The 23,396-nt window shown below is 50.0% G+C and overlaps 1 protein-coding gene across 2 annotated transcripts in view; it reads right to left on the bottom strand.

Annotated features, from left to right (window-relative positions):
* Nucleotides 1-23,396, bottom strand: part of LOC138492657 (serine-rich adhesin for platelets-like) — a 994,122-nt gene that overhangs the window by 295,985 nt on the left and 674,741 nt on the right. The window lies entirely within an intron of this gene.

Below are 23,396 nucleotides of genomic sequence, written 5' to 3'. Positions count from 1 at the left end.
CCAAGCTTAAATCGGATGCTAAACATCAGAGTGTGAAAGCAAACCAGCAAAAAAAATCAAAGAATATAACTAAGAGGAAGCCTCGTGCTATGAATGGTTCTCGCAAGTTCTTGCGTAACTTAAACGCTATAAGCTTTACCCTCAATCCTGTTACAATCAACAAAGGACAAAATGATAATTTAGTTGAGCCTGAAAAGTCTGCAGTTTGTGTCATCTCTGATAAACCTGTGACTAACTTACCTGAATCTGATGTGGATTTGATAGATCTTTCAACACATGATCATAATGATGACTCTGAAATTGTGACAGAAATTCAATCAAAAGGTTCAAATGACACAAACCAGGTTAACCTGGCTGGAACTTCTCTTCCTAACATCATCTTATCTGAACCCTTGCAGAATTCAAGACTGTGCGTCATTGTGCCCACGAAAGAATCACAACTCGTTGGTATTTTGAAACCTGAAAGCTCGAAGGTTCTCACTCTGGGAGAAAGATGGAAAAACCTATCAATGTACGAACATGGCAAACTGAAGGTCTCAACTGCCAATGATGTGTACAGTCGGGTAGGGAGTTCTATAATTACTCCCTTTGACACTATGTCTGCTAACAAACAAGAAAGTGAAAACAGGAAGAATCTTTTTCCAAGAGCTCTAACAAATGAGCATGTCTTAACACAAGCATCTTCCTCGAAGAATCAAACCAAACTGCCATTCTTTAAAAAGCCAATTTCTAAATACCAACTGATTTTGGAACGTATAGCGTCGAATAATGATGGTCTTACACTAAATAGGAACAACGTCCTCCGTTTACTCCATTATGTACCTAATCTTCGGACAATTGAAACGGGGGATATTAGAACTGTGGAATTCTATAAAGAACCACAAAACGATATTGTCCGTTTGCATATCGATTCTGGGATCATACGTAACATCCTTTTGGACTCTGCTGCTGTTCTTTTATCAATGGGCTTTGACATTCGAGAAGATCAAATTACACAAGAAACCAAACCATCTGTTCAGAAAGATTGTATCCTTTCAAGGACAATTCAACCTGATTCCCAATTGCAATCAAAGGACGCTGTTGGGTGCCTTGATGGTCTTGGGTCAACCCACCTCATGGGGATTGCAATCGACCCTTCGAGGAGCCTCAATGTTGATGATGGTCTGCCCCCCAAGACAACAAATGCACCCCGGATGAGTGAACAAATTCAAATAACCTTTTCTTGTGTCGGATCTGCTGCAAACAATAACAGCGCTACGGATGTCATTGCTGTCGGCCCTACACAGTCGAATGATTGGGATTAGATTGCCAAATCCTTGGCTAATAATCAACGAAGCTAATGCCTAAAGCTTGGAAAACAAACTTTTGTAACACTAGCATCATGGAACTCTCGTGGGTTTAGCCACTTGTTTTCACACTCATGGCTTATGGGATTGGACTTTGTGTGTATCCAGGAGACATGGCTATCAGAGTCTTCGCTATGTGATGATTTCGAAGTGGCCTTAAATCCTGCGATCCAGAACAAACGAGGTAGACCTATGGCCGGTCTGCTCACTATGATAAGGAAAAGCTCTGGGTATCAAATCAAAGAGAGTAGAAATATAACACCATGGGGGTCATTCCGAGTCTGGCGTTAAGGGAAAAACGAGGCCGGTAAAGGAATAACGACTTCCTTTACCGTTACGGTCCATTCTGACCCGCCACACCGTTATTTACGCCACAGTAAACTACGATTGCGCAAATAGCGGACCAGTGTCGCGCGCCCGAAACACCATCGCGTAAATAACGGGAAGGCGTAAACCATCTCCGATTCCAATCATCGCGGACACGGAAATAACGACCTCCACAAGGGCGCAAAGTACCTTACCGCCATGGCGTTAATACCGGCATCGCGGGGGAGGTGTTAACAACCCTGATCAGTGCTTGGAAGAGGAACAGGTGCACCCAATCAGCACAGGTGGAGGCAATAGAGTCTGGCACAGCACAAAAGGAGCACACCCACACACCACACCCCCACCCACACCAAGATGATACCAATTGTAGCAGCATTCCTGGAGCTGGAGGCCCTGCTTGCAAGGCAGCAACTACGACAACAGCAACAACAGCAACCACAGCAACCACCACAGAGGATACACAGGAGGAGAAGGAGGGTGAGACAGGGCCAGCATGCCCTACCGGTGCAGCCACCATTACCACGCCGGCAGCCCCCAATTCCCCGCATCAGAGCCACCCCCTTCAACCTCACACCAGAGCAGATCCACACCCTGTACCGGCTTGACTGGGACACCATAACCACCATAGTGGCCCTGATACATACCGAAATAGTGAGCCTCATAGAAATCAGCACTGCCATCCCCCCTCTACTAAAGGTAGTGTCCGTGCTCCACTTCCTTGCCACAGGCACCTACCAGCATACAGTGGGGCACATGCCTGGCATTTCACAGCCAATATTTTCCCGGATACTCAACCAAGTGCTGGATGCCCTCCTCAAGCACAGAAGGGACTACATATGCCTCCCCCGGACTCCACAGGAGATATATGATACCAAAGCTGCCTTACATGCACTTGCAGGCATGCCAAATTGCATAGGTGCCCTCGACTGCACCCACGTAGAATTGGTGGTTCCCCATGCCATGGAGGTGCCGTATCGCAACCGCAAGCAATACCACTCCATCAACGTCCAGATGGTGTGCAATGCCAGTAAGGCCATCACACAATGCAATGCTCGGTACCCCGGATCAACTCATGACTCCTTGGTCCTGCGGAACTCAACACTACCACGCTACATGGGCCGACATGCCGGACAACGTACCTGGCTGCTTGGTGAGTAACCATGATGGGCCATGGCAGTGCATTGGGTCTCTGAGTGGGTTGTCAGCATACCCCATTGCGAAAGGGGGTGGGGGAGATGCATACCCCACCCGGGAGGGAAAGGGGGGGGATGCATACACCACCCGGGAGGGAAAGGGGGGGGGATGCATACACCAACCGGGAGGGAAAGGGGGTGGTTGCATACACCACCCGGGAGGGAAAGGGCGGGGATGCATACACCACCCGGGAGGGAATGACAACGCTATTGTAAGTTGTGCACCACACAGAACACTGTGCCCCATGACAAGTGGCACGCCACATTACCACCTAACCACACAGTAGTGAATACGAGCCAACACATAATGGTACCTGACAAACAGTTACCCTGGCCTAAGACCACGACACATGCACCACACATCGGTGGACCTAACACACCGTAAGGCCATCGTGCACCATGCAGTGCAATAGCACCATGTCGCTGACTCCTGCATCTCAACACAAAGGACAGTCATCCATGAGAGTGCATAGAGGCTAGTCTGACAGGGATCCTACTGCGTGTGACTGGTTCGGCACCTCCATAGGATAGCTGCCAATCACCATGATAGGGATCAGTGCTGAATGAAAGCTATGCTACCAACTACTACCAACACACCCTTACAGCAGGTCTCATGCAAGTCATCAATCAATGCAGTCCAACACTGCGGCATGCATAAACGATGCACATGCAACAAGACATGAGTGCGCACCATGACCCATCAGGGAGAAGCTACCCCCTCCATCATTCCATTGGCCAGCACACATGGCCGGACCAGTAATGGGTTGATTGTATCCAGGGACATGTGTGCATGGCCAGTCATCACCCGCTGCAATGTAAGACTGGCACAGTTCTCCACCATGAATGTACCAACACTTACCTTCATTCCACTCTCATGCAGGTGATGCTGGCTACCCTTTGAAACCGTGGCTCATGACCCCGGTCCGCAACCCCCAAAACAGGCATGAGGAGGACTATAATAGATCTCATACCCGTACACGGGTGGTCATAGAGCAGGCCTTCGGCCTTCTGAAGGCACGATTCCGTTGCCTCAGCCGGTCAGGTGGGGCCCTCATCTACAGCCACGAGAAGGTGTCCAAGATCACCATGGCATGTGTAATGCTGCACAACATGTGCATCCGTCGGAACGTGCCACTGCCCCCTGACGTGGGACTGCTACCACCAGATGAGGAGGAGGAGGAGGTGGAGGAAGGAATGGCAGAACAGCAACATGGTGCCGATGCACGGGAGGGACGTACCGTGCGACAAGCATTGATCGAGCAATATTTCTGAATCACAAGTCAGCAAAGGGGGTGAGGATGACAGGGCATTGGGCACTGGGTGTGGGGATACATGTACTACATGCACTGTGAGACATTAAAAGACACATGCACAATAATGAATGTCCACTCTGTATTGTAGGATAGACCAAACTGTGTATTGTATCATGATGTCCAAACGTGTAAAACAGATCCTTCACCCTCACCCCCCTCCCCCTCCCCCCCAACTCCCACACACACCCTCAACCCTCTCCCCCTCCCCCCCAACTCCCACACACACCCTCACCCCCTCCCCCTCACCCCCAACTCCCACACACACCCTCAACCCCCTCCCCCTCCCCCCCAACTCCCACACACACTCTCAACCCCCTCCCCCTCCCACTCAACTCCCACACACACCCTCAACCCCCCCCCCACAACAACCCCACAATGTTCCCATCAGTGCAGCATTGTCCACATGTGTGTGGCTGCACGGTCAATGGGCACTGCCAGAGCCAGGGCCATCCCTTCCATTCCGGCGCATCGTGCGCAGTGACCTACGGACCGGGCTGGTCTGCGTGGAGGAGCTCTGGGAGGGTGGCTCCTCCTGCTGGGGCTGTGGTCTGGGCGGTGCTGCCTCCAGGGCATCAGCAATCCTGCCAAGCATCTCACAGATGCGGTTTGGGCTGCTACTGATGACCTCGCCCAGGGCCTGAAGGTCATTATGTAGCACCGACCCTGATTCCCTGTTGTCCCGGAGGAACTCCTCTATCATGCCCGTGAGGTGCTGCCAGCGCACTGTTTCTGCAGCCGATGTGGGCGATGTGGTTGGCAGGCTCCTTGTTGTCGTGCCTGCAGGACTTACAGGACTTCCTGCAGGGGAAGTGGGCACATGACAGACAGGTGTATCCGCTTCGCCTGTGAGCCCTGGGCCGTCACTCGACCCAGGGTCGCTATGGGCAACCTGGCTGTACGAGGGAGTGTCTGGGCTCTGTACATAGCCATTGGGCTCCTCCACGATGTTGATGGTGTTGGGTGATGTGCTGCCTGGCACATCGAGGGTGCACATGGCAGCATTCTCCCCTGACGCACTTGATTCCTCATGGTGCAACGTGGGGCATGTGTCCCGCAGAACTGCAGGCATGTCCAGGGCCGCGGATGTGGGTTGTGTAACCTCCATGGGGGTTGCTGGGGCAGGTGGTGTGGCATGTGCCTTCTTCCTTGCTGCAGGTGTGTGCTGTCCCCTGCCTGTGGCCCGGGAGGTACTTGCCTGGGGGCCTTCCTGGTCCTCACTTTCATGACCGGTGCCTGTGGGGGGCAAGAGAGAGACAGCATGAGCAATGATCTGGGTGTCAGAATTACTTCCAGACAATGGTATTACGATGGGATAGCAGCGTTTTGGTGACATTTGGGTGCTGAGTGGGACTGTGAGCTTTGCTTGGATGGTAAACGCATACTGTCGGCAGGGTCACTCATGTTGGCGGTGTACTGTGGTGACTGACATTGACCGGCTTTTTGTGTGGCATGCCCAATATGGGTGTCAGCCTTGCACCTGACATCATCCTGGGTCCCAGTTGTTACGGCATCATTGGGGGGGGAGGGGTTTGCCCAAACATGATGTGACTGCTTGACCTGCCCTTGGCGATGACTTGCATTAGGGATGCATGTACTGTTTACACTCATGGCACTCACCTGCGTCAGCTGATGAAGGATCACCGCAATCCATGTCGCCAACGCCTTCGATGGCTTCTGTGCCCATCATCTCTGCACATGTTTCCTCCCAGGGCATCATTTTTATGGGTGAGCCTGGGCCTCCTCCTGTCTCTAGGGCCAGATTGCGGTTTGCTGAGAGGATGGCCCGCACCCTCAGACGGAGGTCATCCCAGCGTTTGCGGCAATGCGTCGTGCTGCGGGGGGTGTTACCGACAGCGCTCACCCTCTGCGAGACCAGCTCCCATATCTCCTTCTTCCTGAGGATGGAGGGCCTGCGCATGTCGCTGCTGAAAACAGTCTCTGCATGTTCATGCAGAGTATCAACAAGTACCTGTAGTTCGTCCTGGGAGAATTTCTCCTTCCTGATGCGCGCAGCACCCTTTTTTAAGGCTTTTGGCATGATGCTTGTCTCAGGAGTCTAATTTGCCTAGCACGATATGCCCACGAGTCCTGTATGGGGAGGATTGCAATGGATTGTGATTTTAAAGATGGCCGCCATGATGCTTCCCGTTCCTGTTCGATGACGTAATTTCCGTTTGCGGTATTTAACGGTGCCCGTAATTTACGGTCATCGTTAATTACGGGCACCGCTATTTACGCACTAGTTGGAGGGCGATGGTGTTAGTTACGTCTCGGTTGTTGTCGGTAAGGGGTTTGGCGCGCCCTTTACCGGTATGGCGCTAGGGGGTTTACCGGCATGGCGGAAAGCTCGTGCCCGTGAGGTCGGAATATGGTGCTATTTACGCCCTGCTACCAACGCGGATACGGTATTTCCGCCATGCCGGTAAAGTCAGTGATTTACCGCGATCCTCGGAATGAGGCCCCATATCTTCAATTTGTATCGGTTAGATTAGAGAACAAAGCAAAATGTCCCGTGGACTTAATATCAATCATTAACGTGTATTGGCAACATCAAGCGCCTAGTGCAAATATGTTTATTGATCAAATTTCAACCCTTCTTGATACCATCTATGAAAATGAACTGTCTCCTAAAATTGTTTTGTGCGGGGATTTAAATATTGATTGCCTAAAAGCACAGACTAGGACAATGGATGCGACAAGCACTACCCAAAATGATGTCTTGTTGTGGGTTGCAGAGATGTCTGCGCGAGGAATGTCGATGCTTAATGGATGTACTACTGGAGACATCCCTGCGAAACCTACTTGGAAAAGGACGGCTCAGAAATCTAATCTTGACTATTTTTATGTTTCTGATGACCTTCATGCTAGAGTGCAGTCACTTCAGGTGGTGGAAAAAAAAGAAAGTGATCATAACTTATTGAAATTGGTAATTTCCGCATACGATAAGCCAGTTGCTCATTGGGGACACGATATTTCTGTCGAATCCAACAGGATCCGTCTGCGTTTAGCAAATAAAGAGGTTAAAAACATAAATCAAGCATTCCTAAAAGAACCGAATCAAATTGAATATCGGCACTTACTAACACAATTTAAAGAAACTAACAAGGGACCAAGAAGTCAAACCGTTTCAACGATCCCATGTCTTTGACTTGAATATTTTGAAACATAAACGCCGAATGAGAATGGAGATTAGACGATGTCCAAGAGATTCAACCAGTATGTCCACCTTGCAAAGGAAAAAAATAAAGCAATCATACAAAAACTGGTTAAAACAGCATCAAGCCCATCTGCTCCAACTTGATGAGGAAGCCATGATGTCAAAACTGGCAAATAAAAATACCCGAGACTTTTGGAACCTTGTAAATAATCTTAGTGCTCCTCGAGACGCCCTACAAGAAAATATGGTATCAGAGGAAAGCTGGATTAATCATTATACATTACTCTATAGTTCCAAAGGCGATACCAAAAGATCTTTAGTGCCAGAGTTGAACCGTTGGGACCTTAAATTTGAGAAATCTAACATCTTGGAGACCATTACTAAATTAAGTTCATCTCGAGCCCCTGGGCCTGACGGTCTGACCAATTTCACCTTGAAACAAAACCCTGTGGAATGGACTGACTTCTGCTACGATCTTTTTACCAAGATTGCTCTTACTGCTCCAACACCAACCACTTGGAAAAGTGCCATTATCGTGCCAATTTTTAAAAAAGGCAATCGCTTAGATCCTAGTCATTATCGACCCATTGCCTTACTCAATGTCTTGGGAAAGATTTATGCAACTTTTCTACAGCGAGATCTACGGAGATGGTCATTATCTAGCAATCACACAGACATCCGACAAACTGGGTTCATTAAAGGTGTTGGTTACAGTCTTAACCTTTTGTTAATTAATTTGTTGAAAATGAACAACCTCCAAGTTGGTGTAAAAATTTATATTCCATCCATTGAGCTATCCCACGCTTTTGACAGTATTAATCGCGAATTACTATGGGAAAAGATGTCCAAATGGAACTGTCCTGCCAGCTTAATCCTTGCCATTAAAGATCTACATACCGATACAAACATACGTATTAGGCTGGATAAAACTGGTAGACTGTCTGAGGCCATCCAGACATTTTGTGGGGTAAAACAGGGCTGCCCACTGGCAGCAATCACTTTCAATCTCTTTTTATCAGATGTGGATCAAACTTTGAAGGAAGCTGCCTCATTTCCCCCTAAAATCAATGGTTGTCATATTGGCCATATGATTTATGCAGACGACCTCATTTTGATAGATTTAACGCCGAATGGCTTACAACACAGTTTGAATGCCCTTCAAAAATACGTGAAAAATAATGACTTGTTTATTAACACTACTAAATCTGAGATCATAGTATTGCAAAAGCTACAAGGGTCCCACGCACGAACCCGACAAAAATTTCGATGGTAATTGGTTGACAAACTGCTAACCACTACATCGGAAATTAAATATTTGGGTACTGTGTTTAATTCGAACATAAACGATGCACCATGGGTCAGCAACATCAAAATGAAATGTAAGAAACTGTCAAATCAAGCGACTTGGCTCAACAAAAAATATGGCAAATTTTCACTTCTACCGGTGTTAGTGTTCTATAAACAGAAAGCTGTACCTGCTCTTCTATATAGAACGGAGTGTGCTCTTGGGTGCTCAGCTGGTTTATGGAACCAATTGGAAAATATGTTTTGGTCACGTGTTTTATCTCTTCCACGGGGTACTCCAACAGCCTGCATCAGGCATGAGCTCAGTCTGATTTCAGTCAATGCAAGAGTCTGTTGGTCTACGCTTAACCTGTACCGAAAAATAACACTATCTTCCCAAAACCCCCAATTTGAGATTCTGAACTTGGCGAATCAAACGACGATAGCGTCTGTTGTTTCCATGTGGGTAGAGAGTTCTAAGAAGATCCTGAAGGAATTGGGCACTGACACTCACACTCTGCAGACAAATCCTAACCACGTTAAATTAAAGTTGTGGAGACAAGATTGGATTTTAACGAGTGAGCAATGTCAAAAACATTGCATAATGAAGAATGTGCCTCTTCTGAAAAGAAGTGTTAATGAAATTCAAAACTATTTAGTGAAATTTCCGGATATACGCCAAAGGAAAATTTATATGAAATTTCGTCTAAATGCTTTTCAGACGAGAGAACGTTCTAACCTATGGGTGAACGATGCTACCATGCCGGAATTATGTAGACTGTGTAACGAATCGGAAGAATCACTTAAACATCTAATAATGACATTCCCAGCCTTATCTGGTGAAAGATGCAATCACCTGGGGAAATTCAGCAATGCACGTCCATCATTGAGTCTCGAGGACTGGTGGCAAGTTCTTTTTGATGAAAGTGACAGAAGGCTTACTATAGCCTTGACTTTTTTCTTAGAAGCTATCTTCTCCCGGAAACTCTTGTCTGTGACCTAAATTGGTGATGATCTGTCTTAATTAACGAATTCTGTAGTGGAAAAATCATTCTTTTAAAGGAAAAAAATAAAAAAATAAAAAATAAAGGGGACTATCTCTGTTGTCAGGACAGATTGTAAGATGTGTAATGAGTAATGATGATGTGTTTTTTCGCTTTTTAAAGGTTTGTAATAAACCAAATAAAAATATTTAAAAAAAAAAAAAAACACTTTTGAGTCAGTTGGTTAAAGGATTGCACCAGTCAGAAGAACAAGTTACTTACTCATGGTAACGTTCTTTCGACTGGATGTTCCTCCCATGTATTCCTCATGTTTGAAGAAGTTCTTTGATATTGAAGTGTGCTTGCAACTTGCTTCAGAATTATGTTTTCATATGGTGGAGCATCGTGCAGCGTCAAGTCTTGGTCTTCAACGGCCTCTGTAGGGTCCCTCATGATGTTGATGCTGCTATGTGAAGCACGCTTGCTGACCGTTACCTCAGTTCTTTGTTTGTTGCCTCCTTTAATTTGCTGTGCCATAGGTGGAGACAATCTTGACATTGCGAGAAAGGAAGATGAAGAACACAGAAATTCTAGGCAGGCCAGAGGGTATGGATGGATGGATGGGTGGGCGATGAGGAATATGTGGGGGGAACATCCAGTCGAAAGAACGTTACCTTGGGTAAGTAACGTGTTCTTCGAATGGATTGTGTCCTCCCATGTATTCCTCATCTTTGATAGACTCCCAAAGCAGTTTGAGTTTGGATGTGGGATGCCAAGAATGTGACCTATTTGTTTTTATTATGGAGGACATTGTTTCCAAATGTTGCTTCCTCTCCTGAAAAATAGTCTACACAGTAAAATGTACTGAACGTATGAGGGGAATGCCAGGTTGCCACTCTGCAAATGTCCATCACTGGTATACCACTTTCTAGAGCTGAGGAAGCCGCCACCCCTCTAGTGGAATGCGCCCTAAAACCTTGGGCGATTCTTTGCCGGCCAAAGAGTAACATTCAGTGATGCACATGACAATCCATTTGGAGATTGTCTGTCTATTTTTTGTTGTTTCAGTTATCGAGCGTCAGCCACATTACTACCATGTGGTCACTGTTTTCCTCTTTCCCTCCCCCCTTAACTCGAGCTTATTCATCCTCGCTTCCCACCTCAGCTTTTTCTGGAGGTTCTCCCTCATCAGTATTTTCCGAGGAGTCTTGATGGTCCGGGCGATCTAGGGTAGATCCATGTAGAGTAGCTATCAAGTGCCTCCAGGCCATTAGGGTCGTCGTTTCCTCCTCACCTCTCCTGCTGGCCACATCAAACCATGCTACTGTCTCGTCATCCGCCCATTTCAGTAGATAGTGCCATTACACCTCTTTTCTCAGTCTGTGGCTCGCTTTCCAGCCCATGGCTATTCTACGTTTGGCCAGTATGTAGGCCAGGTCCTTGAGCTTGCTCACGTGTCTCAGGTTGCGAGGTCTTGCAAAGCCCCCCACCATACAAGCCCATACAGATCCCACATCCAACTGAATTCCCTTCTCAGCTAGCCGGTGGGTGACTTCGCTCCAGAATTTCCCAATCTCCGAGCATCCCAGAACATATGCACCATCCCCGCGTCCACCTCCCCGCATTTAGAGCATGCTTGTGTTCCCACATTCTTAAATCTAGCAACCTTCTGAAGGGTCATGTACGCTCTGTGGGTTATGTACAACTGGATCTGCTGCAGCCTCGCATTTCTGGACACTTTTTTATGATATCTCTGGGCTCTCTCCCATAGTCTATCATGCATGGGCTCCCCACTTCATCTTCCCAGTCTCGTCTCAACTGTGTCACCTCCCCACCCACCTTAGACATTAGAAGTTCATAGATTCGGGAGATTTCATGTCTTCTTCCGAGACATCATAAATTGTCTCTAAAGCTTCGCCGGGTTGATCGGCCAGCACCGTTTCCGGCCATGTGTCCTTCGCCCCCTGTACCACTCTGGTATAGGTGATTTATTGTCCTGGGTGTAGACCACTGTCTTCCGCTAGCTCCTTGAATTTAGTTAATTGACCTTCTTTCCATAAAGTCTCCTAATGTTTCTATACCCGCCGGTTCCCAATGCTTGCTCATCGTCTTCCATAATTGCTCATCTACTTCTAGCAATGTCACTAGCGGCGTCTGCGTTGAACATGGGGTCTGGTTATTCATGGCCCGGCAAGCCCTGTGCCATATCTCCCATTCTAGTCTCAGCATTTTGCATCGTCCCCTCATTTCTGTCCTGGGCACCCATATTATCTTGTTCAGGAAAAACGGGGCACATTCAGCTCTCAACAATCTGGATTCCGCTGTGGGGTCCTCCGACAGCCATTTCGCCACATACTGTGGTTGGCTGGCCAAGTAGTAAATCTAGAAATTGGGAAGTTTTATACCCCCCCCTATCGCATGTGTTTTGCAGTTTCCATAAGGCTATTCTGTTCCTGGTGTTATGCCAGATGATGCCTCTACACAGGCTCTGTAGTTTGTTAAAGAAACGCTTAGGTATAGCGAAGGGGATGTTCACAAAGAAGTGCAGTAGCCTGGGCAGTGCAACCATCTTCAACAGTGCCACCCTCCCCACCATAGCCAGGGGGAACTCTGCCCACAATTTCATGCTATTCTCTGAGTGTGATAATGCCTTCTCCGTGTTATGTGTGTGTTCATCCTCCACCCTATCGTAAATGTCAACCCCCAAGTATCTAAAGGATCTAGTCTTCCAAGGTATCTGCAGTACTTGTAAGTTTGATTTGATTTATTTATTTATATAGTTCTTTTGCGGGATCCCTATATATCTACCCAGGGGGAACAGGCTTGATTTCATGGGGTTGACTGCAGTCCCTGAGAGCGTTGCAAATCGCTCCATCCAGGCCTCTTGCTCCCCTTTCCCTCCCCGCACCCTCTTCCTGAATCCTCGTCCTCCCGCCTCCCGTCCCGCCCCTGCCCGCTCCCATTGGTCCATCCGTGGTGCCTGGCGAGCCTAGTGACTCGCAGCACCCACCGGCTCCATTTGCCATCCCTGGAGCCCGGTGAGTGTGTGTGCCCAGGAAGCGCCTTGATTGCGTTTCTTTTGCCCATCCAGTGGCCCGAGCCTGAAAGCAGGCCCCTTGCTCCCCTTTCCCTCCCCCCACCCTCTGCCAGAATCATCGTCCTCCCGCCTCCCGTCCCGCCCCTGCCCGCTCCGATTGGTCCATCCGTGGTGCCCGGCGAGCCTAGTGACTCGCAGCACCCACCGGCTCCATTTGCCATCCCTGGAGCCCGGTGAGTGCGTGTGCCCAGGAAGCGCCTTGATTGCGTTTCTTTTGCCCATCCAGTGGCACCCCGAGCCTGAAAGCAGGCCCCTTGCTCCCCTTTCCTCCCCCGCACCCTCTTCCTGAATCCTCGTCGTCCCGTCTCCCGTCCCGCCCCTGCCCGCTCCCATTGGTCCATCCGTGGTGCCTGGCGAGCCTAGTGACTCGCAGCACCCACCGGCTCCATTTGCCATCCCTGGAGACCGGTGAGTGTGTGTGCCCAGGAAGCGCCCTGATTGCGTTTCTTTTGCCCATCCAGTGGCACCCTGAGCCTGAAAGCAGACCCCTTGCTCCCCTTTCCCTCCCCGCACCCTCTTCCTTGATCCTCGTCCTCCCGCCTCCCGTCCCGCCCCTACTCGCTCCCATTGGTCTATCCGTGGTGCCTGGTGAGCCTAGTGACTCGCAGCACCCACCGGCTCCATTTGCCATCCATGGAGTCCGGTGAGTGCGTGTGCCCAGGAAGCGCCTTGATTGCGTTTCTTTTAACCATCCAGTGGCACCCCGAGCCTGAAAGCAGGCCCCTTGCTCTCCTTTCGCTCCCTGCACGCTCTTCCTGAATTCTCGTCCTCCCGCCTCCCATCCCGCCCCTACCCGCTCCCATTGGTCCATCCGTGGTGCCTGGCGAGCCTAGTGACTCGCAGCACCCACCGGCTCCATTTGCCATCCCTGGAGCCCGGTGAGTGCGTGTGCCCAGGAAGCGCCTTGATTGCGTTTCCTTTGCCTATCCAGTGGCAACCCGAGCCTGAAAGCAGGCCCCCTTTCTCCCCTTTCCCTCGCCGCACCCTCTTCCTGAATCCTCGTCCTCCCGCCTCCCGTCCCGCCCCTGCCCGCTCCCATTGGTCCATCCGTGGTGCTGGCGAGCCTAGTGACTCGCAGCACCCACCGGCTGGCTCCATTTGCCATCCCTGGAGCCCGGTGAGTGCGTGTGCCCAGGAAGCGCCTTGATTGCGTTTCTTTTACCCATCCAGTGGCACCCCGAGCCTGAAAGCAGGCCCTTTGCTCCCCTTTCCCTCCCCCCACCCTCTTCCTGAATCCTCGTCCTCCCGCCTCCCGTCCCGCCCCTGCCCGCTCCCATTGGTCCATCCGTGGTGCCCGGCGAGCCTAGTGACTCGCAGCACCCACCGGCTCCATTTGCCATCCCTGGAGCCCGGTGAGTGCGTGTGCCCAGGAAGCGCCTTGATTGGGTTTCTTTTGCCCATCCAGTGGCACCCTGAGCCTGAAAGCAGGCCCCTTGCTCCCCTTTCCCTCCCCGCACCCTCTTCCTGAATCCTCGTCCTCCCACCTCCCGTCCCGCCCGTGCCCGCTCCCATTTGTCCATCCGTGGTGCCTGGCGAGCCTAGTGACTCGCAGCACCCACCGGCTCCATTTGCCATTCTTGGAGCCTGGTGAGTGTGTGTGCCCAGGAAGCGCCTTGATTGCATTCCTTTTGCCCATCCAGTGGCCCGAGCCTGAAAGCAGGCCCCTTGCTCCCCTTTCCCTCCCCCCACCCTCTGCCAGAATCATCGTCCTCCCGCCTCCCGTCCCGCCCCTGCCCGCTCCCATTGGTCCATCCGTGGTGCCCGGCGAGCCTAGTGACTCGCAGCACCCACCGGCTCCATTTGCCATCCCTGGAGCCCGGTGAGTGCGTGTGCCCAGGAAGCGCCTTGATTGCGTTTCTTTTGCCCATCCAATGGCACCCCGAGCCTGAAAGCAGGCCCCTTGCTCCCCTTTCCCTCCCCGCACCCTCTTCCTGAATCCTTGTCCTCCCGCCTCCCGCCCCGCCCCTGCCCGCTCCCATTGGTCCATCCGTGGTGCCTGGCGAGCCTAGTGACTCGGAGCACCCACCGGCTCCATTTGCCATCCCTGGAGCCCGGGGAGTGCGTGTGCCCAGGAAGCGCCCTGATTGCGTTTCTTTTGCCCATCCAGTGGCACCCTGAGCCTGAAAGCAGGCCCCTTGTTCCCCTTTCCCTCCCCGCACCCTCTTCCTGAATCCTCGTCCTCCCGCCTCCCGTCCCGCTCCTGCCTGCTCCCATTGGTCCATCCGTGGTGCCTGGCGAGCCTAGTGACTCGCAGCACCCACTGGCTCCATTTGCCATCCCTGGAGCCCGGTGAGTGCGTGTGCCTAGGAAGCGCCTTCATTGCGTTTCTTTTGCCCATCCAGTGGCACCCCGAGCCTGAAAGCAGGCCCCTTGCTCTCCTTTCAGTCCCCACACCCTCTTCCTGAATCCTCGTCCTCCCGCCTCCCGTCCCGCCCCTGCCCGCTCCCATTGGTCCATCCGTGGTGCCCGGCGAGACTAGTGACTCGCAGCACCCACCGGCTCCATTTGCCATCCCTGGAGCCCGGTGAGTGCGTGTGTCCAGGAACCGCCTTGATTGTGTTTCTTTTGCCCATCCAGTGGCACCCCGAGCCTGAAAGCAGGCCCCTTGCTCCCCTTTCCCTCCCCGCACCCTCTTCGTGAATCCTCGTCCTCCCGCCTCCCGTCCCGCCCCTGCTCGCTCCCATTGGTCCATCTGTGGTGCCTGGCGAGCCTAGTGACTCGCAGCACCCACCGGCTCCATTTGCCATCCTTGGAGTCCGGTGAGTGCGTGTGCCCAGGAAGCGCCTTGATTGCGTTTCTTTTGCCCATCCAGTGGCACCCCGAGCCTGAAAGAAGGGCCCTTGCTCCCCTTTCCCTCCCCGCACCCTCTTCCTGAATCCTCGTCTGGACTGCTAACCAGGTAGGTGTCCCCTGACCCTGCTATCTGGTGGCCTCCCAAATCTTTTTTCACCTGTGCCTAAAGCATGGTAAGCGCACTCTGCGCATGGACCCTTTCCCAACCCGCTTCCTGAACCTCCCTCTACCCGCCTCCCTCAGTGCCCCCCGGCCCTGATTGGCGCACCACACCCTCATCAAGGACACCGCAGGGAAGCCCCCTGTCCGTGCAGCCCCAGCAGCTAAGGGCCCCAAGACCAAGGGCGGCTCCGACATTGGCGGCTCCAAGATGTGTCTGCAGGTGTCCGCAGGGGACGCCAGGGAAGCCAGCAGCTAACAGACACCGACAAAAACTGTGAGTGTGGCATGGTTGGGGAGTAGAGCAATCACTCTACTCCAGAAAACCCCTGCTACTCTACCTTGCCTCCAAATAACATAGAGTGCCATAATATTAGCATGTCCACACTTAGATAGAATTATGAACATTAGCCTGCGTCGCATCTAGATAGAATTGTGAACATTACCATGTCCACACTTAGAATTGCAAATATTAGCATGTCCACACTTAGATAGAATTGTGAATATTACCATGTCCACACTTAGATAGAATTGTAAATATTATCATGTCCACACTTAGATAGAATTGTGAATATTAGCATGTCCACACTTAGATAGAATTGTGAACATTAACCTGCGTCGCATCTAGATAGAATTGTGAATATTAGCATGTCCACACTTAGATAGAATTGTGAATATTAGCATGTCCACACTTAGATAGAATTGTGAACATTAACCTGCGTCGCATCTAGATAGAATTGTGAATATTAGCATGTCCACACTTAGATAGAATTGTGAATATTAGCATGTCCACACTTAGATAGAATTGTGAACCTTAGCCTGCGACGCGTCTGGACATAATTGCGAATATTAGCATGTCCACACTTAGAAGGAATTGTGAACACTAGCCTGCGTCGCGTCTGGACATAATTTGCGAATATTAGCATGTCCACACTTAGATAGAATTGTGAACATTAGCCTGCGTCGCATCTAGATAGAATTGTGAATATTAGCATGTCCACACTTAGATAGAATTGTGAACATTAGCCTGCGTCACATCTAGATAGAATTGTGAATATTAGCATGTCCACACTTAGATAGAATTGTGAACATTAGCCTGCGTCGAGTCTAGATAGAATTGCAAATATTAGCATGTCCACACTTAGATAGAATTGTGAACATTAGCCTGCGTCGCGTCCGGACAGAACCGTGAATGTTAGCATGTCCGCTCTTAGATAGAACTGGTAAATATTAGCATGTGCACACTTAGATAGAATTGTGAATATTAGCATGTCCACACTTAGAATTGTGAACATTAGCCTGCGCCGCATCTAGATGGAACTGTGAATATTAGCATGTCCACACTTAGATAGAATTGTGAACATTAGCCTGCGTCGCATCTAGATAGGATCTTGACTGAAGGATAGCATGCCCGCACCTACATGAAACTTGAATGTTAGCATGTGCCACACCCAGAACTGTGAACACCAGCCTGCACCGCATCTAGATAAGGCTGTGAATGTTAGCATGCCCACACCAAGATAGAATTCTGAATATTGGCCTGTGCCGCATCTAGATAGGATTGTGAAGGCCTACAAGTGCCACACTTAGACAATACTGTGAATGTTAGCATGCAAAAGGTCAGGTAACCCACTAACCAATATAACCTCAAACTCTGCATACTTATCTCACTCAAAAACTCACACAACCATCTCTCGCACCACAAGCCGCACGCACTTCACAACACTGCAACAACACATAAGCCGGAGCAACAGCACACGCGGACTGACACCCGCACCAAAGCTCAGCACCCGGTGTCCACCGAGTTGAAGCTGCCAACAGAACACCACTCCTCTCACTATCCTACTCCTTCACCTTACTAACCTATCCCCCCTTATCGTTAGCGGATCCGCCAGAGAGCCTGGGGACCAATTCCGTTGGTGACGGTGCGCTGTACAAATACCTTTAACATTTAACATTTAACTTCTAGGATGTATTCTAAGTTTTCTTCCGGATAACTCAGGTATAGCAGTATGTCATCGGCATACAGTGATATGAGATGAGGCCCCCCTTCGTGTAAATCCCCACCATTTTGTATTGTTGTCTCAGATATATTGCAAGGGGCTCTAGAGCAAGGATACATAGCATCGGAGACCAGGGGCAACCCCGTCTGGTGCCTCTGCTGAGCTGCCATCTGTCCGAGATGGTCGCCCCCATCTTAACCCTGGCTAGCGGGGAGCTGTACAGCAATTTAACCCATTTTAGGTACCCAGGCCCCATTCCAAACTCTTTCTGGGATGCCATCAGCCAGGGCCATCTGACTGAGTAGTCAATGGCCTTCACCGCGTCCAGTGATGCAATTGCTGCATCTTGTATATCACCTTCCGATTGCTCTATGATGCGGTGAAGCCGTCTAAGTTTGTCAGATATGCTTCTATGCGGCAAGTATCCGGTCTGGTCTGGGTGTATGAGTTTGCCTATAACCTGTCTTAGTCTGTTTGCCAGTGCCGCTGTTAGGATCTTGCTATCCTGATTCAGCATGGATAGCGGTCTTTATGACCCGCAGTCTGTGCTGGGTTTGTTGGGCTTGAGGAGCGGGATAATAATTGCCTCCCTGAATGATTCCGGTAACCTCCCTGTCTCCCATGCCTCGTTTAGCATATCTAGCAACGGGGAGAGTACTTCCGACCCATACATTTTATAAAACTCGCTAGGGAGTCCGTCAGCTCCCGGGTCCATGCATGTAGGTAGTTGCTTGACTACCACTTCCAATTCCTCCAAAGTGTGTGGGGCCTCTAGGTTTTCTCTCTCTTCCGCGTCCAGTTTCGGCAAACCTATATCCTCTAGAGTATCTACTATCTGGCACCATTCTCCCTCTGCCTCGTCTCTGTACAGTTGCTGGTAAAACTCAAGGAACCCTGTGTTCACTTCCTCTCGGGTGTCTAGTATTTGGCCATTCTTCACCTTTATTGCTCTAATAGTTTGTCTGGGCACTTCCTTTTTATACAACTATGCTAGCATCTTCCTGGCTTATCTCCTCCCGCATATTGCCTTTCTGTATGTTTCTTATAATTCAGGTTACATAGCCTCTCCCAGTGTTCCTTGCATGCTTGCTGTAACTTACTTATGGTTTCAGCCGTCTCCTGGGATCTGTCTCCTTTGTTCATAGTTGCTTCTAGCTGCCAAGCCTAATCTTTGACCAGTATAACCAATGAAGAGCTGGTCATCCTGACAAACATTTGCCATTTGTGTAATGTAGTAGCTTAATACCTTCTTGGTGTATAGAGGATGTAGTCTCTCCTCCTTTGATGGATGAGGAGGTGGGTAAAAAGTTGGGAACAAAAGCATTATGCAAAGTTAAACTCTGACACAATTTATGGAAGAAAAGATGACTGTACTCTTAAAACCACCCAATCCTTCGAAAAGGTTGTGAACGGTGGTTTGAAAGAGAGTGTCTGTAGCTCACTTACACTGCGGGCAGAAGCGATAGCTACCGAAAAGGCCATTTTAATGGTGAGCATCTTTAAAGGACATGAATGCAAGGGCTCAAATGGAGCTCCCATAAGACATCTTAGTACTAGATTTAAATCCCATGATGGCACGATGAAGGGTGCAGGCGTGAACAAATTTGTTTGGCCCTTAAGAAATTGTACCACTAACGGCACCTTGAAGTACGATCCCTCATCCGGAGATCTCTTGGGGATTGATAGTGCTGCTAGATAGCCCTTCACTTTGGCCACTTGTAAACCACAATGTGTCAAATAGAGCAGAAAAGATAAAACATGGGAAAGCTTGCACGTGAAATGATCAAGTTTCTTTTCTCTGTACCAGCTGCAAAAGGTATTCCAACAGAAGCAGTTGTAACGCTCACCTGGCTCCCACGGAGGCGCTGGTCTGGTCTGGGTTGCTGTGGCCTCTTCAAGCGTGATGCGCAGAATTCGGACCACCGATTGATCTGGACCCCCAAATCTTGCTTGTCTGGCCCGTAGGAATATCCTTCTGCAGATGAGAAAGGGGATTAACTGTCTGCTGAATAATGTGCTTGCTCCCCCCTTTCCCTCTTCGTTCTCCTCTGACTTCCTCCAAAACCCCCGGTTTAAGCTCACCTTATGGTTTGGAAGGATGAACTCTCCATCCTGCTTCTGGTGCAGGGGCGCGCGTTCGTCCAGTTACTTCACTGGTTTTAGAATGGCGTTGGCAAATCCACTTGACTTTACTGAGCGATACGCCGTAAGTATGAAGATGCAAAAGTTCAAGTGTGAGCCTCCTTTTATGTTGTCTTTTTCTATCCTTTATTTCAGGTGCAGAACAAAGGCGATGCGTTGATGGGTTAAATTGCCGTGGTAAATCAGGTGAGTCAGTGATCAGGGCGACCCCTCTAAAAGTCTTTATAATTCCCCAGTAATGTCTCTGGTCCTTTCCCCATAGCGGCCGGGGTGCGGTACCTGCCAGAGATGTGGCACCGACCCGAGATGTGGAATGGTTCACCAAGAATAGCCGGTAAGTAATATGGCTGAAAATCCGGCTTTCCTCTTGTGTTCCCTTGCTCACCTTTTGTCTCTTCTTCTCTCCCTTAGGTGCGGTGCAGGGATGTGGCGACCGGCACTGAGAGCCGCGATGGAGCCGGGCGGCGTCTCGGGAACAGTTGAGTGAAGCGCGGCGCTGCAGCGAGCAACGCAGTGCTTTTAAATGGAAGTCTTCCTTCAGGAATGCTGGCGTGAAGATTCCGGATGCAGGTAAGAAGGTTGAAATAGTTCTTGGTTTTCACCTTTCTCTTCTCTTTTCCCTTACAGGTGTTCCAGGTTCGAGGCAGGCGTGGCTGGAGTCCAGGTGCAGGAGCAGACACGGTGAGCGGTCAGCTGCTGGGATGCAGAACAACGCGAAGCACGTGTGGCTGTCCGGGTGTGGTTTAAATAGCCTCGAAGAATTTCAGGTGAGTATTCTTCCACAGACCCACCCAAGTAACAAAATAGTTCCTTCAGAAAAATAGTCCCTCCTAAGCCTCATTTGGCTTGGTTCTTCATGCAGCATGATCTGCATCAGGTGAGTGTGCAGCATGGTCTTCTTCAGGTAAGTGCACCAAACGCTTCCCTTTATGAGCCTGGTGCCTATGCCGCCTGGACTGATGTCCAACATGAGCCTGGCGCCAACGGCGCCAGGACAGAGTCCAAAGAGCCCTTATAAAGGGCCGCTGGGCTTTTACCCGTGGGCGTGATGCCTGCTCCCGGGGGTGCTGGGCCTGGCCTGGTGCTCCGGGGGTAGGCATCATGACAGCAGTACAGGGATTTAGTTGCCGGTCTTCTAGACGTCTTCCCAGGTCCCAATCTTTATATCTCACCATTTCAAACACCAGGCGTGAAGAATGAGAGTCCTGATCTCTGGGTGAACATTGTGACCTGCCTCTTGCGAGAGTAGGTCCTCTCTTTGATGAAGACGAATTTGAGAGCAGATGGCCATTTCCAGAAGGTCTGAGTACCACGGTCTCCTGGCCCAATCCATAGCAATGAGGATCATGGTTTTCCCAAACTTCCTCAACCTCCTGATGACACAAGGAATGACGGGAACTGGCGGAAACGTGTACAGAAGTGGGAACTCCCAGTCCACCACAAACACATCCCCTAGAGCTCCTCTTTGGGGAAATTCCCTGGAGCAGAATAGCTCACACTTCCGGTTGACACTGGTCATTAACAGATCCACTTGAAGGGTTTGCCAAAAGGGGTGAAGATTTCCAGAAGGACTTCTTGAGGTAGTTCCCACTCGTGTGATATCGTGCTCTGCCTGCTCACAGCGTCTGCTGCCGTGTGCTTTTCTCTGGCCAGATGAACTGCCAGAAGAGTTGTTCCTTCTCTCAGTGCCCAGAACTAGAGATGCATTACCTCTCAGCACAGGGGCAGTGACCCTACGTTCCCTCTCTTGTTGAGCCAGTACATGGCCACTGTGTTGTCCGTCATTAACATGACACTTCTCCCCTGTATTGAGGGCAGGAAGGCCATCAGAGATAGCCCTTGGCTACAACAGGTTCATATGGAGTCTGGACTCTGACTGAGACCAGTGTCCACTCATTGAAAGGTCTCTCATGTGTGCGCCCCATCCTGTGAGGGAGGCATCTGTCACGACTGTCATCTTCGGGCATGGTTGCCAAAAGGGTTCTTCTCTCATCACATTCTCTCGGCTGGCACACCATAGAAGATCCTGGGTGACCTTAGTCGGGACCTGAAGAAGGTCTGTCATCTAAGGAGAATTGATACCATTTGGATCTGAGAGCCCACTGAAGGGATCTCATTCTCAGACAGGCTTCTGGCATCAGATAAATGCAGGATGCCCCGAGGTTGAGCAACCTTAGGAAGCCGTAGGCCGGGAGATGATGGGCACTCTGACATTTTTGGACCATCTGCAAGAGATGTTGAGCCCTTAACTCGGGTGGCAAAGCTTTTCCTGAGGCTAAATCCAGGACTGCTCCAATAAATTGAAGCTTCTGTGAAGGTGTCAAGTAGACTTCTTGAAGTTCAGGGAGAAGCGCAGCTTGTGGAGAAAGTGGCAGGTGCGACTGAGATGATTCTGTAACTGTTCCGGATAACAAGCCCTATTTAACCGGTGGTACAGGTAGGGGTAGATGTGAATCCCCACACTCCTTACACTTGCTGCCACCGCTGCCATAAGCTTGGTGAAGACCCTCAGGGCTAAGGTGTGCTCGAATGGCAGAACCCAAAACTGATAGTGAGAACCACCAACTGCGAACCTCAGGTACTTTCTGTGCTTCTGATGGATGAGCACATGAAAGTAAGCATCCTGAAGGTCCAATGACACCAACCAATCCTAGAGTCGAAGGGCCTGAAGGATCTGCGAAAGAGTTACCATCTTGAACTTGTCCTGCCTGAGGAACATGTTAAAGCATTTTAAATCCAAGATGGGTCGCACTCCTCCGTTCTTCTTGGGTATTAAAAAGTAGGGAGAATACCAACTCTGGTTTCTCGCCGCTGCCGGTACCAATTCTATTGCACCTTTCTCCAACATGGTGAGAATCTCCGGTTGAAGGAGCAGATCTGGAACCAAAGCTGATCTGGTTTTCGGGGGGCAATCGGGATGTCTCTTCAGGAATGGGAGACAGTAACAGTCTGCTATTGTTTGAAGCACCAATGCATCCAAAGCTATGCTCTGCCAACTCCGGAGATGAAATTACAGTCTTCCTCCTACTACAGGCTTGTGGGTGAGGGATTCATTTTGCTGCTGTACTTGCAACAGAGGGTAACTGCAGGTGTTTTGCAGGGAGTTCTACCTCCTCTTCCTATGTCTCCATGAGGCGCTCTTCTCTGACCCCTCTGCGAGAACTGTCCTCTTCCTCTAGATATTGAAGAGTAGAAATGAAACAGGTGTCCTCTCCATCCTTGACCTGAAGGTTGAGGCTGTCTGATTGCCGCCCCTAATGATTTATCTGCAGCCCTAGAAGCTTGCAACTCATCCAAACGGCTGTCAGCCTTATCACCAAATAGAAAAGTACCATGAAAGGGCATGTCTAATCGTCAGGCTTGAACATCCGATTTTCTTAGCCATGACATCCTTCTTAAAATAGAGCTGGCAGCCATGGATCTGCTTACGGAATCCACTGTATCCAGGCTGGACTGTAACGATTGTCTCATGGCATCTTTGGCATCTTGGACTAGGCTTAAAAGCCTATTCTTTTCCTCACCCTCCGGTATATGCTCGGCAGCTAGTGCAGCTACACCCCAAAAAGTGTGAGTGTATTTTGCCAAGGCACGTGTTGCAT

This window comes from Ambystoma mexicanum, chromosome 10, assembly GCF_040938575.1.
Source record: "Ambystoma mexicanum isolate Mex_15411 chromosome 10, UKY_AmexF1_1, whole genome shotgun sequence".
NCBI classification, from domain to species: Eukaryota; Metazoa; Chordata; class Amphibia; order Caudata; family Ambystomatidae; genus Ambystoma; species Ambystoma mexicanum.
This window is presented reverse-complemented; position numbering and strand designations above follow the sequence as displayed.